At 39.7% G+C, this 14,575-nt stretch overlaps 1 pseudogene; it reads left to right on the top strand.

Moving 5' to 3' along the window:
• The first annotated feature begins 6,717 nt into the window (after positions 1-6,717).
• LOC147454512 (protein CLMP1 pseudogene) lies at positions 6,718-7,968 on the top strand (annotated as a pseudogene).
• The last annotated feature ends 6,607 nt before the right edge of the window (positions 7,969-14,575 follow it).

Genomic DNA, 14,575 nt, shown 5'->3' with positions numbered 1-14,575 from the left:
TCAGAAACTGGAAACCTTACAATCACCCCAACTTAAGAATTTGAGATGTCCTCATCTCAACCGAAATTGGGAAAATCTTTGAGAAGAGAAATTCATCCCCCGAAAGTGGCATCTTCGAAGGGATAACCTTTCCACTTTACCAAATGTTACTGATTATTCTAAGAGTTCTTTCTAGTTTCTGGTTGGAGTTACTTGCTAGCCAATTTTTCCTCAAGAAACTCTTAGTGTTGAGCCCATCTTAAAAACCTTTAAAAACCATTTGTATCATCTCAAAAACCAGGTTAATTCAATTCCATAAAGATCCATATATCCACCTCGTCAATATGAACGTGCTCGGTCTAACTGACCATTCAGAGCAATCAACGTTCGACAAGTATCATGTATTTTAGCTTTGCCAATCTGAATGCACTCTGCGTGTTCTTGCCATTCTGAGCAATCTGCGTTCGGCACAAGCTTCCACCATTGCACTAGAGGTACCCCCTCTGTGCTTTAACTTAGTTGACCAACAATATGTAAAGGGTTTTAAGAAGTATCATACCAAGAGTTCTTTTTGGTTTCCTATTAGTCTCGTACCTTAATACTTTCATATCTAGGTCATTTTCTAAGGAAGGTTATCGTGTGCACAAGGATGTGAATCGGTTTCTTGATAACTACCTCATTTCTATGATTCGAATTTTTTCTTCCTGAACCTCTTTGTCATTTGCTAGATCTACCCTTAATTTCTTGATTGAATACTAACTTAACTTTAGATTCATTAAATAATTTTGAAGAAGAAAATCATGTATACCATTACAATATATAAGTAACTCAAGTTTTTTTTTTTTACATTATTGATTTATAGTGGTTTACAAAGCTCTAAGATTGCTAGCTATGGCCAAGCGAGTGGCTCTTTTATCTTTCTTATTCACAAGGTTGGTTCTCCTATGATTACATAAGATCTGGCTCCTCTTGCTCTTCCTCTACCTCGTCCTCCATTTCTACCTCCTCGTACATTATCTCCTTGATTTTGAGGAATGGCTCTAGCAATAATTCGAGGGTTTTGTTCTTCTCGACAGTTATTTCTATAGTGCCCCATTTGATTGCATCCATAGCACCTAACGTTTGGAAAGGTCTGTTCTCAGTTTACTGCTGCAGCTACTCCACGTTGTTGATATCCCTAGTTGGAATTATCCCTGCTCTTCCCCTAAAGTTACTAAATCCATTATAGTTCTTTATAGAGTTGGTTCTTTCAGCTGCAAGAGGCTTAGCCCTGAGAAGGGCATCCTATATTGATGTATGCCTCATGGCTTTGATCCATACCTCTGCATCTCATTCCACGTTGACCCCTTTACCTTTGAAGCTGGGGGGTTGCGCTTGTTTGAGAAGAAACAAGCACGGTATAAAGAACAGAAGCAGGTATGTACATGGTTTCGTAAGATCGATGGACTGACAATTTAAAGACTTATGACATGGGTAGGATTTAACTTCAGAATAGATACAAGATCAAGATATTCAATTCAAAAGACTTGGTTCTTTATTTATAAGGTGAATATTTACAAGGATAGCCTTACAAAAGAGCCTTAGGTATCTCATCCTAACTTGTTGTAAATTTTTGCGGCCTTTAAAGGATCCGCATAGCCGACTGATTTGGAATATGGTGATACAAACGATGGTTGTTTGTAGTCAGATTTCTACAATCTTTTAATTGATTGGTATATAGTTCTTATACTCATTGAAAATCGGAAAGTAAATTATAAGGTCCAAATTCTTAGGGGTATTCTGAGAAAAAGTTCTGATTCTTCGATATGGATTTATCTCCACCACTCTATCCCATACCCATTCGTTCAGGGGTTTTCCCGTGCCTCCTGGGTAGGGAGGAACAGTGATACTCGAGTTTGTACCCAAGAAGTAGTACAACTGAACCACTCTCAGTTCCTCAGCCCATCGTAGTTTCTTTAAATCCGTGGTAAGACATCCCAGCTTCCAAGCATTGATGTAATAGATCCCGCCTTCATTGCTCCCTTCGAGCTCCCAGCCTTTATCTATCCGAGTCGTATGAGGAGTGTGAGCCTTCATTAGTAGCTCCATCACGCTCCGTCGGAAAAAATAGTTTGGAGAACGACAAGCATTCTCATAAATAAGCTCAAAGACTTGGAACTTGCGATATTCAACCACACAGGATCTTCCTAAATTATTGACGCATAAGCATTAGATTAACTAATCAATTTTTCTTGTTTCTTTTTAAATTTTCAGACAGTACAAAATTTTCCCAAACTAACCCAGGCTCTGAAATCTAGGCTCTGATACCACTTGTAAAGTCCCCAACCCGCCAATACCAAGATCGGGATGGGATGCTTGACAGGTCTCTAGGTCTGATAAAAAATCAAAGTCTCTAAACAAGAAAAATCCAAGGAATAGACCTTTACCATTGACAATGGTTTGGGTTTATAGCCTTAGAAGAAGACCAAGTCCTGTCTCGCAGCGGAAACGGGACAATGTATTAAAGTCCAAAAAACTATTTTGGCCCTATAACTACCACAATTGGGCTAAGGTATCCTCAACCAACGCTTTTTCCCCCCTAACAGATGTGAGGTCACAGCCGTTGGTGGACTCCTCTTCCAAGTGAAGAAGTTTTCTAAACGTTTTAGTGCGCAGGGATGGATAGTTACCTGACTAATCAGGTCCACCCATCCATGATTGACAACCTTAGTCAATCCCCACTTACCACCCCGCACTCACACAAGTTTCATTTATCTTATTATTACATTGTTTTTAACATTTAAAATAATGGTTTCTTTTAACGTTCCATCACAGTAATTCCTTGAAGACAGCATTGAAAGCATTCTTTTAGAAAATAGACATCTTTAAACTTAAGACAGGGTACTATCAATCAAAACATTATCCATAATAACCATGACCAGTACTCTTCTTGTCTCAAGACCACCTAAGGGTGAAAAACAACACCCCTTCTTTATTCAAATCCGGAGTGGATAAACCCCCACCCAAGGTTCCGGGTGCCCATACACCAAACCAGTTGCCCATACAACCGGGCGGCTCCCCTAGGATAAAAAACGGTATCCTAACTTATGTAGAAACATCAAGACATGACACGGAATAGAAACTCATCGTTCATGGGGGTAACCGACTTATCCATGGCTAGAAAGCGAATCATTATCATCAATTTATAGTAGGGAGTTGAAGGTGTCTTGAAATAGCTGTCTTAAGGATGATCAAACATATCTTTCCTAATTCAACCAGTTTTAACCCAAACAATTCTTTCCTACATTATAAACAAATGCACGTTGGAAGTTACCTTCCGTTTTCAGCCAGTTTATCCTTCTTGCGTATGCAATGCTAACTTATAAAAAAAATTAAACTAATTAAAGACTTAATTGAATAATGGGACACCCACCTGAGATTGATTGGTCATTTGTTGCTACGCTGGCGCCTGAAGACTCTCCTCCGTAGGCCTACTACTAGGCCCGGCTTCGTCGGCGTGAGATGCTCTAGTTCGTTTTGGAGCTACGTCCTCATCATCAGATGTAGGATTTGCTCGGGCTCTTTTTGGTGCCATAACTTCTTATCCTTATAAAAAGACTGTCTAATCATTAGTAAATAATTCAAAATCTAAACTTAACCTTTGTATTCAACCGTAACCCATCCAAGGTGATATTTATAGTCATAATTGATAAATTCTTGACCTAGTAATTTGTTATTCGTCTATATAGGCATGATAACTTTTTCCACCGCTTCCCTAACTTTCTTATAATTTTCTATATCTTTTTCCTAATTTTCCCATTAACTTTTAAGCTAATAATCTACTTATTTTGGGCTTAATATTTATTGTATTTAATTTCTCTTAAAGATTTCATTTTCTTAACTTGATATCATAGGTTTCCACTTACTATAATTTTTCTAAAAACTTTTAACCACAAAGTCTATTTATTTTAATTAATCATTTGTTAAAAATAGGACTTTTGGTCAATTATAATTTTTTAACCTCACTAATTAACTATGGTATAATTACCACAAGTAGATAAGGATATTTTTGACCTCTTGTGATTATCTTATTATTTTTTAACTTAATTATAAATTTCCATCTTCAATTTTAAGCTAAAATTAGGATAATTTGACTTAGATAAATATCTATACTACTTTTTTATACTTGGTATAATTATCACCGCCTCTTTACCCTATAATACAGCTTTGATAAATAGCATGTAATCATATAGCATGATTTACTAATTTCCCTCTTTAGTTTTTAGCTAGAAATAGTATAATTTGACTTAGATAAATATCTATACTACTTTTCTAACCTTGGCATAATTATGACTGCCTTTTTACTCTATAATATAGCTCTGATAAATAGCATGGAATCATATAGCATGATTTACTAATTTCCCTCCTTAGTTGTTAGCTAGAAATAGTGTAATTTGAATTAGATAAATATCTATACTACTTTTCTAACCTTGGTATAATTATCACGGCCTCTTTACCCTATAATATAGCTCTGATAAATAGCATGTAATCATATAACATGATTTACTAATTTTCTCTCTTTAGTTTTTAGCTAAAAATAGTGTAATTTGACTTAGATAAATGTCTATACTACCTTTTTAATCTTGGAATAATTATCATGGCCTCTTTACCCTATAATATAGCTCTCATAAATAGCATGTAATCATATAGCATGGTTTACTTATTTCCCTCTTTAGTTTTTAGCTAGAAATAGTATAATTTGACTTAGATAAATATCTATACTACTTTTCTAACCTTGGCATAATTATCACGGACTTTTCATCATGTAATATAGCTCTGATAAATAGCATGTAATCATATAGCATGAGTTACTAATTTCCGTCTTATTTACAAAATTAGGTTTATTTTTCTCCTTTTCCCCTTGCCCTGAACCGGCATTTGTGAAATTGAAAATAGCAAGATATTTTCCAAGATAAAATTTTAAGACATTAGGTTAATTTTTCTCCTTTTCCCCTTGCCCTCAACTGGCATATTTGAAATTGAACCCGGCATGATATTAAACTGAGACACATTAGGTTATCAATCTTTTCGAGTTTTTATACTATTTTTCTTGAGGAATTTCTCCCTTTCCTCTTGCCCTCAACCGGCATTTTTGAAATTGCAATCGGCACGATATTAAGCTGAGACACATTTTTTACGAACATTGTAATCAGAATCAGACGACGCTAAATACTCTCTCTCTCTCTCTCTCTCTCTCTCTCTCTCTCTCTCTCTCTCTCTCTCTCTCTCTCTCTCTCTTTCATACGAAAATGCAGATAGAGTCCACAACAGTGTTCGGGAAAGGGGTAAAAAGGGTGGTCATTTGGTCGGTGTGTACAATGTGGTGCAGGACTTGCAGACGCGTAGTCTCTCGGCGACCCAAGAGAGGAAGCGTGTGCCAGCAGTCTTCGAGAAAATTCATTTTTCCAAACATACAAACTTCCTTTCCTTGATTTTGTCAAGAGGATATATTTAAAAATCAATTTATTTTTCAAGTTTTTACACTATTTTTCTCAATTTTTGGGCGGAATTTCTCCCTTTCCTCTTGCCCTCAATTAATTGACTTTTTTGAAATTGAAACCGGCAAGATATTAAGCTAATACACATTTTCTACGAACACCGCAATATTTCCTTGATTTTGTCAAGAGGAAATATGTAAAAATTAGGTTATCTTTTTGGGTTTCTACACTATTTTTCTCAATTTTTGGGTGGAATTTCTCCCATTCCTCTTGCCCCCAACTGACTTTTTTGAAATTTAAACCGGCAAGATATTAAGCTGAGACACATTTTTTACGACCACTGCAATTCAAGAGGAAATATGTAAATTAGGTTATCTTTTCGGGTTTTTGCACTATTTTTCTTCAAGAATTTCTCCCCTTCCTTTTGCTCTCAACCAGCATTTTTGAAACTGAAATCGAAAGATATTAAACTGAGACACATTTTTTACGAACACTGTAATCAGAATCAGACGGCGCTAAATAGTCTCTCTCTCTCTCTCTCTCTCTCTCTCTCTCTCTCTCTCTCTCTCTCTCTCTCTCTCTCTCAGGCTCAGGCAGTGGGAGGCCTGAATGCTACTCGCGAGGTGGAGCGCGCCTGCAGCATTTGATTCATTGCCCGGATTCAGCCCAGGCCCGTCCCTTCGTGCAGTCTCTCTCTCAAACTCTCGAGTCTCTCTCTTCGTGCTTCGTGCAATCTCTCTCTCAAACTCTCTCTCTTCGTGCAGTCTCTGTCCGCTATCGGGGCTGCTAGGGCACACCAACCGGGATTAACTCCTGTTGACACGTGTCCGGGGGGAGGGTCGGAATCCGTTCCCCCATTATCCTTAGTATAGAAGTATAGAGAGAGAGAGAGAGAGAGAGAGAGAGAGAGAGAGAGAGAGAGAGAGAGAGAGAGAGAGAGATGGCAACAACTTGGAGGCGTCTGAGCTGACTCCTCGCGTCTGACTATGGCCGGATGCAAGAGAGCATGACAATAATAATTCAGTGCTCGAAAAAAACTTTTTACCAAAAACTTGGCAAACCTACATATGTGAAACAACATAGGTAAATCGACATAATGTGAAGGTTTTTACACCAAATTACACTATTTTTTTCAAAAGTTTGTAGGTTCTCTCACCTTCAAACATAAATTTAAAGGTAAATTTCAAAATTTGTAGGTGGGATTACACTAAACCTAGGTTTTTTTCGAGCACTTTAATTTGTCACAGCCTGAGGCGAGGTGAGAGCCCAGCTCGTGCGCAATATTCAGTCCAAAGATGCGGCCGCGTGGGCTGCTTGGGGGGTGGCAGTGGGGCACTGTGAGAGCGCAGAACAGCATCAAGTGAATGGCAGCGATCGTCGGCAAAATGGGGGCAGTAGACGGTTTGATGGAAATGAGCAGAGAGGTCGGGTGCCTGATGCACACCACCGACGGTCACAAACCCAGGACAGACCTTCATATCATCATATATCACTATATATCAGAAGGGAAGGCAAGGACAATGTCAGTGATCAGAAGAGAGACCCTGCGTCCACCATAGCCAGGGATCATGAAGGTGGGAAGACACGGGAATACACCCCTTACATGGCATCAAGAGCAATGGAGCTTAAGGAAGAAGGCAATTGGAGATTTTAGAGAAAAGATTATTTGGGCGCTATGGATCAGTATGAGCTTGCCCTCAAGCTTACCCCTCCAAACCACTCAAATCGTGGTGTCTTCCATAGCAATCGTGTCGCTTGCCTCATGCAATGAAGCCTGCTCAGCATGATGCTGCTATTCGAGAATGCAACCTTGCCCTCGAAGTCCACCCTGGCTTTTCACTGGCTCTGTTTCGACGTGCTCGTGATTATGAATCTGTTGGAAATCTTGAGCTTGCTCTTCAAGATGTGCAACTCCTTTTGCAAGGGGATGTGAGTCACCCAGATGCCCTGGACATGGTCAAGGCGATGAAGCCCAACAAGATCTTCAAGGTAGACCTCCAACACCAGCTTCGGTCTTGAGAGCGCCGTCGGCAAGATGTACACACGGGACGGGTTGGATACACCTCAGTGCATCCTCGCCTCTTGAGTTCCGACTCGTGACGCTCGAGTATCGAGCACCACTTGCAGCAAAGGGTGTGTGGCACTGCGTGCAGGTCCCATCACCGTGTAAGTTGAGTAGGCCATGAAGAGCCGTCGAGGTCGCGTCCATTAAAATCGGCGGAGAAACCAGCGCAATCAAAGCAACTCTCTCTCTCTCTCTCTCTCTATGCCACCGGGCTTCAGAATTCACTCGCCGGATCATCGTGCGCTTGCCATGTGGCAGGGGGAGCCGGAATTCCTTCCCCCATTATCCTTAGTATAGATTATGCATACACAAGTTAGATTCACAAAAGTGGGCGAAAAAAGCCTCGTACTCTTTCTTCTTGTTACCTCTCTCTTCTTTCCCAAGGGACGGAGGTACTTGTATAAAATTTATTATATTCGATTTTGACGTCCAGTAAGTTATACTATAGTGGCAGTGTTGTTGAGTACGTAGCTTTTGGATTCAATCCAATCACACTGATCCACGTTTCGTGCTAAAAAATGGACGGTAGAATTGCTCTTCCGAGGGAGGGAAGGCTCGCTAAATTTTTTGTGGGTCTAGAGAAGTGTAATTTCCTTTTGTGTCAATGGACAGCCTCCATGGTGAAGGCACATTTATTTTTGAATTTCATTCATCGGCTCTCGTGAACCTGACCATAATCTCGAATGGTTTATAATATATTAGGAAAAGCTCCACTTAAATAATAAGATGAAAGGTGCACATTTACATATCATTATTTGAAAACAAAATAAAATAAAAAAGAAATGAAATTTGAAAAAACACATTAAAAATTAAAACAAAAGAATATACTAATACTTTCCACATGATCGCATACAAACAAGCCTTAGAGGACTGGTTTAGAACAATACATAACATCTTGTAATAAGTAAAGCCGAGGAGTAGGAGTGGTTTCTCTACCAAGCAGATAACTTGTAATCCTTTGACCCTCAAGGCTCGGTCTGAGCTCGAGGATTGGTGTATATTTTTGTTCTTAATACTATCCACTCACAATTGTGAGTTTTGCAAAAAAAAAAAGCCCAAAAAATAATAAATCAATTTAATAATTTACTAAAATGATTTTTTGTGAAGTCTTTAAATAAAAGGACTCTTTACAAGAGAGAGTATTTAAAAAAATTTATTGAAACAATACTTCCCATTAATTTTTCCATGGGACTCTTGGGAATCTTTCAACTCCAAAGCAAAAAAAAAAAGTCGCCATCATCCCTCACATCCCTTGCCATGCTACCTATGTGGAGAGTTTTCCTCACACCGGCCATGGCGTCTCTCTCTCTCTCTCTCTCTCTCTCTCTCTGTGTGTGTTCACTTGCACCTCGCAGCCTAGCTCGTCTCTCTTGCTCTCTCACCTTGTCCATATGTGTTGCTCCCAAAATATAACATACATGGAGTCCCGCCCTCTCTCTCTCTCTCTCTCTCTCTCTCTCTCTCTCTCTCTCTCTCAGCTCTGATGTTTTTCCCACCCCTCTGTTGCCCTATCTATCCATTTCTCTGCCTTCACCCAAAGTTGGCTTCTCTCTCTCTCTCTCTCTCTCTCTCTCTCTCTCTCTCTCTCTCTCTCCTCCCTTATTACCTTTTGGACTTTACCTTCCCAAAGATCAGTGGGGCCAAACCATCTCTCTCTTGCACTCTTTCCACAGAAGGACATCTGTTCTTAATCTCTCTCTTTCATCATGCCCTTAGAGCGACCACGTCTCTTTGTGTCCCCCTCCACAAAGTATCATCGTTAGACCCCCCTTCAATGTTGACAGCATTGGGACCACCACTACATGAAAAAAATCCTCTGTCTCTGGTTGCCTTTGTATTGACACTCGACAATGCAGCCCCCTCTCGCGCAATTTGCTCCCAGTTTTTCCTCAAACCCCTCAACACATCTTTGTGTATTCATATCAACACTAGTGATCCAAAATTGATCGGACCTATTGTTTCCTAGCATCCCCTCGGGCACTCTATACGCCATTGTCATCTGTAGTACCGCGAGTGTGCAACGAGAGAGAGAGAGAGAGAGAGAGAGAGAGAGAGAGAGAGAGAGAGAGAGAGCAAAGGGAAACAACCCACAGCTCCGAGGACCCTACCTTCGCAAGCTCACCTCGCCGTCTGCAGTGCACAAGATGCACACACTTGCAAGCTCAAATCATGGCCTTGCTCTGTAACCCAGGGTGCACTGCCCTAGATGAAGAGACACTCGTTCACCCTTGGTCTGCCAGTGCTCAAAGTTAACACACAAATGTGCACACACAAGCCCTGCTAGGAGGTGCAAAAACAATAATCTATTTACTTCTCTCTCTCCTTCACCTAAACACATGGCCTCTCTCTCTCTCTCTCTCTCTCTCTCTCTCTCTCTCTCCCAACGTCCTCTGCTATCCGGGAGGATCTCTTGAGATTCCTCTTAATAAGCTTCAAACCAAAAATTGGCAGGACCTACCAGGTACTCTTTAATCTTTTGTTTTGAAAAAGACTATGGAGCAAACTCCTATGAATACTCTTTAATCCTTTGTTCTTTAAAGTCTCTTTCAGCATGCCAAAAAAAAATTCATTTCATTAGTTTATTAATCAAGAAGATTCCTTCTGCCTCGCCTTCGCAAAAGCAAAAGTTTGTTCATCGTTGATTCCCACGCTGCGTCTGGCCTTGCCCCGCATGCAAAGGTCACTAGGAGGAATACCCGCACGCTGCATCTGTTCCAAACTGTTCAAAGCATCCTAGCCCTTCCCTTGTCGAGCATAGCCGACGATAAGTGAAGTCCATGGTGATGCAGATCAAGTAAAGCCCGAGCTTTCTGAAGCTCGCCACACTTTGCATACATAGTGACTAAAGCGTCAGAGTATTGCTTGTCAGAAGTGCCCCTTTCCTGCAGCTTGTGGTGTATGTGGGTGCTTTGGTCCTCAGCGACATGCTCTTGCTCCACAAACGGCTCCACATGACAGCTCCTACGCAGAGAAATACAACTACACCCAGGGCATCCTTTGCACGCAATGCCTGATTCCCCGGGTGTTGGGTACCCATGTCAAGTTTGCATCACAGATGTGGTGATACCCACTTGGGCTAATGACATTCATCGAGAGAGACCTTGATGATTCTCTCTTGCGCATGATAAGAGAGAGAGAGAGAGAGAGAGAGAGAGAGAGAGAGACATCCACCACCAACATTTGCTCTTGGGAGGGCACCCTAATAGTATCAAGATCCACTCTCCATGCGCCTATGTTGGAGACAAACCACGCACACACTCCAACCTCAATTGTTTGATTCTCCTCCGCCTCCTTACCTTGCCCACTCCTCATTGCGCTGATCCTCCCCTTGCTCGTCCCATCCCGCACATAGGTGCATAGCTTGAACACCATTGTGGAACAACTAGCCTATGCCCTTGTCCATACACTGGCCTACGGCCTCGTCCTGGCTTGCACCCCTCTGCTACTTGCCATCCAACGTGCACTACTTCTCGCCTCCACTTTCCATGAATTTACAATAATCCCTGCTTGAACGGGACAGTGCACCGAGAACTATATATATATATATATATATATATATATATATATATATATATATATATATATATTTTTCTCCTATGTCTTCGCCGACACACATGGCATCCCTTTTTCTCTCTCCTCCACGTGAGAGCTCCTCGGCTTTTCACTTTGAAGCGATGGAAGGGATCTCCCAAGATCCCCCTTAATTCACCTGCTTCACAAAAGTAGAGGCACATATTGGGCACATACTCTGGACACTCTTTAATCTTTTGGTTTAAAAAAGACTATGGAGCAAACTCCTATGAATAGTCTTTAATCCTTTGTTCCTTAAAGTCTCCTGCGTCTTCGCCGACACACATGGCATCCCTTTTTCTCTCTCCTCCACATGAGAGCTCCTCGGCTTTTCACTTTGAAGCGATGGAACGGATCTCCCAAGATCCCCCTTAATTCACCTGCTTTGCAAAAGTAGAGGCACATATTGGGCACATACTCTGGACACTCTTTAATCTTTTGTTCTAAACAAGTGATAAAATCACAAGGCCTGCCAAATTAAGGAAACTAATAAAGAACATGAAAGTGAAACAAAAAACTACTAGGATGGTAATCATATTGATCCATAGAGAAAGTGATTTACAGATTACATCATACATGTTGACCGCGATGAAGGACTGAAGAGTATCAAAGTGGTGTTTTGATAGGATAAACACAAACATAATGTATGGAATCATGCCAGGCCTGATAAAATTTTCTTATTGAGATGCAATTTTTCAAGTACCATTTCATATGCTTTTGTGTAATGTAATCAATTTATATAATTTTCCATATATAACGTTAACTTAAAGATATAAACACAAAAAATGATAAGTAATTTTGAGATTCTAGCATGTCAAATGACATGAGGTTTTTTTAAAGCACTTGTTTTGATAGGCAAAATAGCCCTTGACAAAAAAAGCGTCAATTTTAAGCCTTGATCTGAGGCTAGATCCCATTTTAAAATCTCTACGACTCTAAGCTTTAAAAAAAAACATAAGCATAGTGAATTGAATTAAAAAATCACCATAAGCTCTAGATCCCTATGCTCTACACCCCACTTTAAAAATTCTACATTTTTAAGCTCTAGAGCGTCTTTTACAAATTAAAACTGTAGATCCCTAAGTTGTAAATCCCACTTTAAAAGCTTTAAGTTAGTAAGCTCTAAAACTCTAACGTCTCGGGGTGACCCTCCCCCTACCTGTGGATCCATGTAACATTTTCACTTTCTTTAATTCAAATTTTTACTTTCTAATAAAAAAAAACTCTAGTTACTCATTGGATTAGCTTTAAAATATCAAAAAAAAATTCTTTAAAGATTAAAGCTCTAAAGGATAAATTCCTTCCATAAAGTTTTAACCAACAAAAATGACAACTTTAGTTATTACCTAGCCCTTGACCAAAAAAAAAAAGCGTCAATTTTAGGCCTTGATCTCAGGCTAGATACCACTTTAAAATCTCTACGACTCTAAGCTTTTAAAAAAACATAAGCATAGTGAATTGAATTAAAAAAGCACCCTTAAGCTCTACACCCTAAGCTTTAGATCCCTATGCTCTACACCCCACTTTAAAAATTCTACATTTTTAAGCTCTAAAACGTCTTTTACAAATTAAAACTATAGATCCCTAAGTTGTAAATCCCACTTTAAAAGCTTTAAAGTTTTTGAGTTAGTAAATCCTAAAACTCTAACATTTCGGGGTGACCCTCCCCCTACCTGTGGATCCATGTAACATTTTCACTTTTTTTAATTCAAATTTTTACCTTGTAATAAAAAAAACTCTAGTTTCTCATTGGATTAGCTTTAAAATCTCAAAAAAAAATTCTTTAAAGATTAAAGCTCTAAAGGATAAATTCCTTCCATAAAGTTTTAACCAATAAAAATGACAACTTTAGTTATTACCTCAAGTTTCAACCGTGAATGAAAATTCTCAAAATGAAAAGATGGGTAAAAGAACTTCTCAAATTTCAAAATGAACAAGTGATAAAATCACAAGGCCTGCCATTTTGGAGCTGGGGAGAGATATATATAAATATAATTTTTGGATTCTTCATAGATTCATAGAGAATGAAATGCTCCCAAAAAATAATGGCAAGAGACTTGTGACAACCAAAGAGACTATGTGTGATTACTTCCATATCCCTAGCGATTGAGATCGGCCCCATATCCTTCATTAAGGGTTGCAAGAAACAATTTCCTCCTCAAAGAAAGTTTGAGTTGAGTACTCTTAGAACACGCTTTACCAATTTATTACAAGTTCATCACTTTCTCATCCCACCTTGAGTGAGGTGTAGGGATCTCCAAGGAAGGAAAGAATTGAAAGCTAAACTATATCGTGCAAGAGAAAAGGTGGGAGAGAAAAAAAAAAAGAGTAGTCTCAACTATCCCAAGAGACCTCAAAGATCTATCATATGTGTGTGTCTGTGTGTGTGTGAGAGAGAGAGAGAGAGAGAGAGAGAGCTTAGTACAAATTAAGTTCCTCTTTATTCTCTTATGCACATTGTGCAGGCAACCAACTTCGAGATAGATAGATATATATATATATATATATATATATATATATATAGAGAGAGAGAGAGAGAGAGAGAGAGAGAGAGAGAGAATGGTTTGCTCTTAGTGAAGAGTGATTTCTTTCCATTAAGAATGGAAATGGAATTCTTGAGAGTGCTCATCTGTCGATACACCTGTAGAATCTAGTCATCATAGACCTGCTTGCTAGCTTGACAAGTTATCTTAACTCAATATGAAGGTAACACTTCTACAACAACGTCAAGAGATCCTAAGAAAAATCTCTCATCGTAAATGCCAAAGCTTGGAAAATCATGTAAGAATTATCTTCATGAGTGAGGTAATAGAGAAGTCGCACTCTCCTTCAAGCATGGCTAGCTCTTATTCACACACACAATTACATTCTTAGCATGGAAAAATAAAAAATCTTCTACTGTTTTTATTCGCATTTGCTTGCAGCATGATTGAATCATAAGTAGTAGGCCTCAACCTTAAAGATTAATTAGCTCGCTCACCTGCATTAATGTCATGCAACATGCCAAAAACGATGCCCCCACAAGCAAAGCGTAAGTAGACAAGATAATCAAGAAAAGCTACAAGTATTAAGCAGGGAATGAGGTGAGGAGAGATGGGCAAGCTATGAAAGGAGCCTTTGACCATGGAGAGATTTGGCATAGTTGGTGAAAGAGGTTTGCCTCTATGCAGACCTTAGGCTAGCCACCTTTTGTGGCAAGTTTTCCAAGGAATTAACTGAAAAGTGTGCAAGGCTCCAAGGTAAGCTTATGCATCCAAGGGATATCATTCTATAAGGGAAGTATGTGCCACTTCCCCCAACTTGCGAGCCCCGTTTTCCTGTGATTCTTCACGTCCCTTGTATTCGGCACTTTTTTGCAATATTGATCATTCGTTCGCGTCCCTCAATCTCGTGTCCCTCTTGCGTTTAGTTCTCAAGTTGCGTTCTTGTGTGCGCGTTTGCTTGCCTGCAGGTCCCGTTTGCAACGCAGGTGAGCCGGCGCGGT

Source organism: Adiantum capillus-veneris, chromosome 7 (genome assembly GCF_014529385.1).
Source record: "Adiantum capillus-veneris isolate H3 chromosome 7, ASM1452938v2, whole genome shotgun sequence".
NCBI classification, from domain to species: Eukaryota; Viridiplantae; Streptophyta; class Polypodiopsida; order Polypodiales; family Pteridaceae; genus Adiantum; species Adiantum capillus-veneris.
Note: the sequence above shows the minus strand (reverse complement) of the source record. Positions and strands in the feature narration are given on the sequence as shown.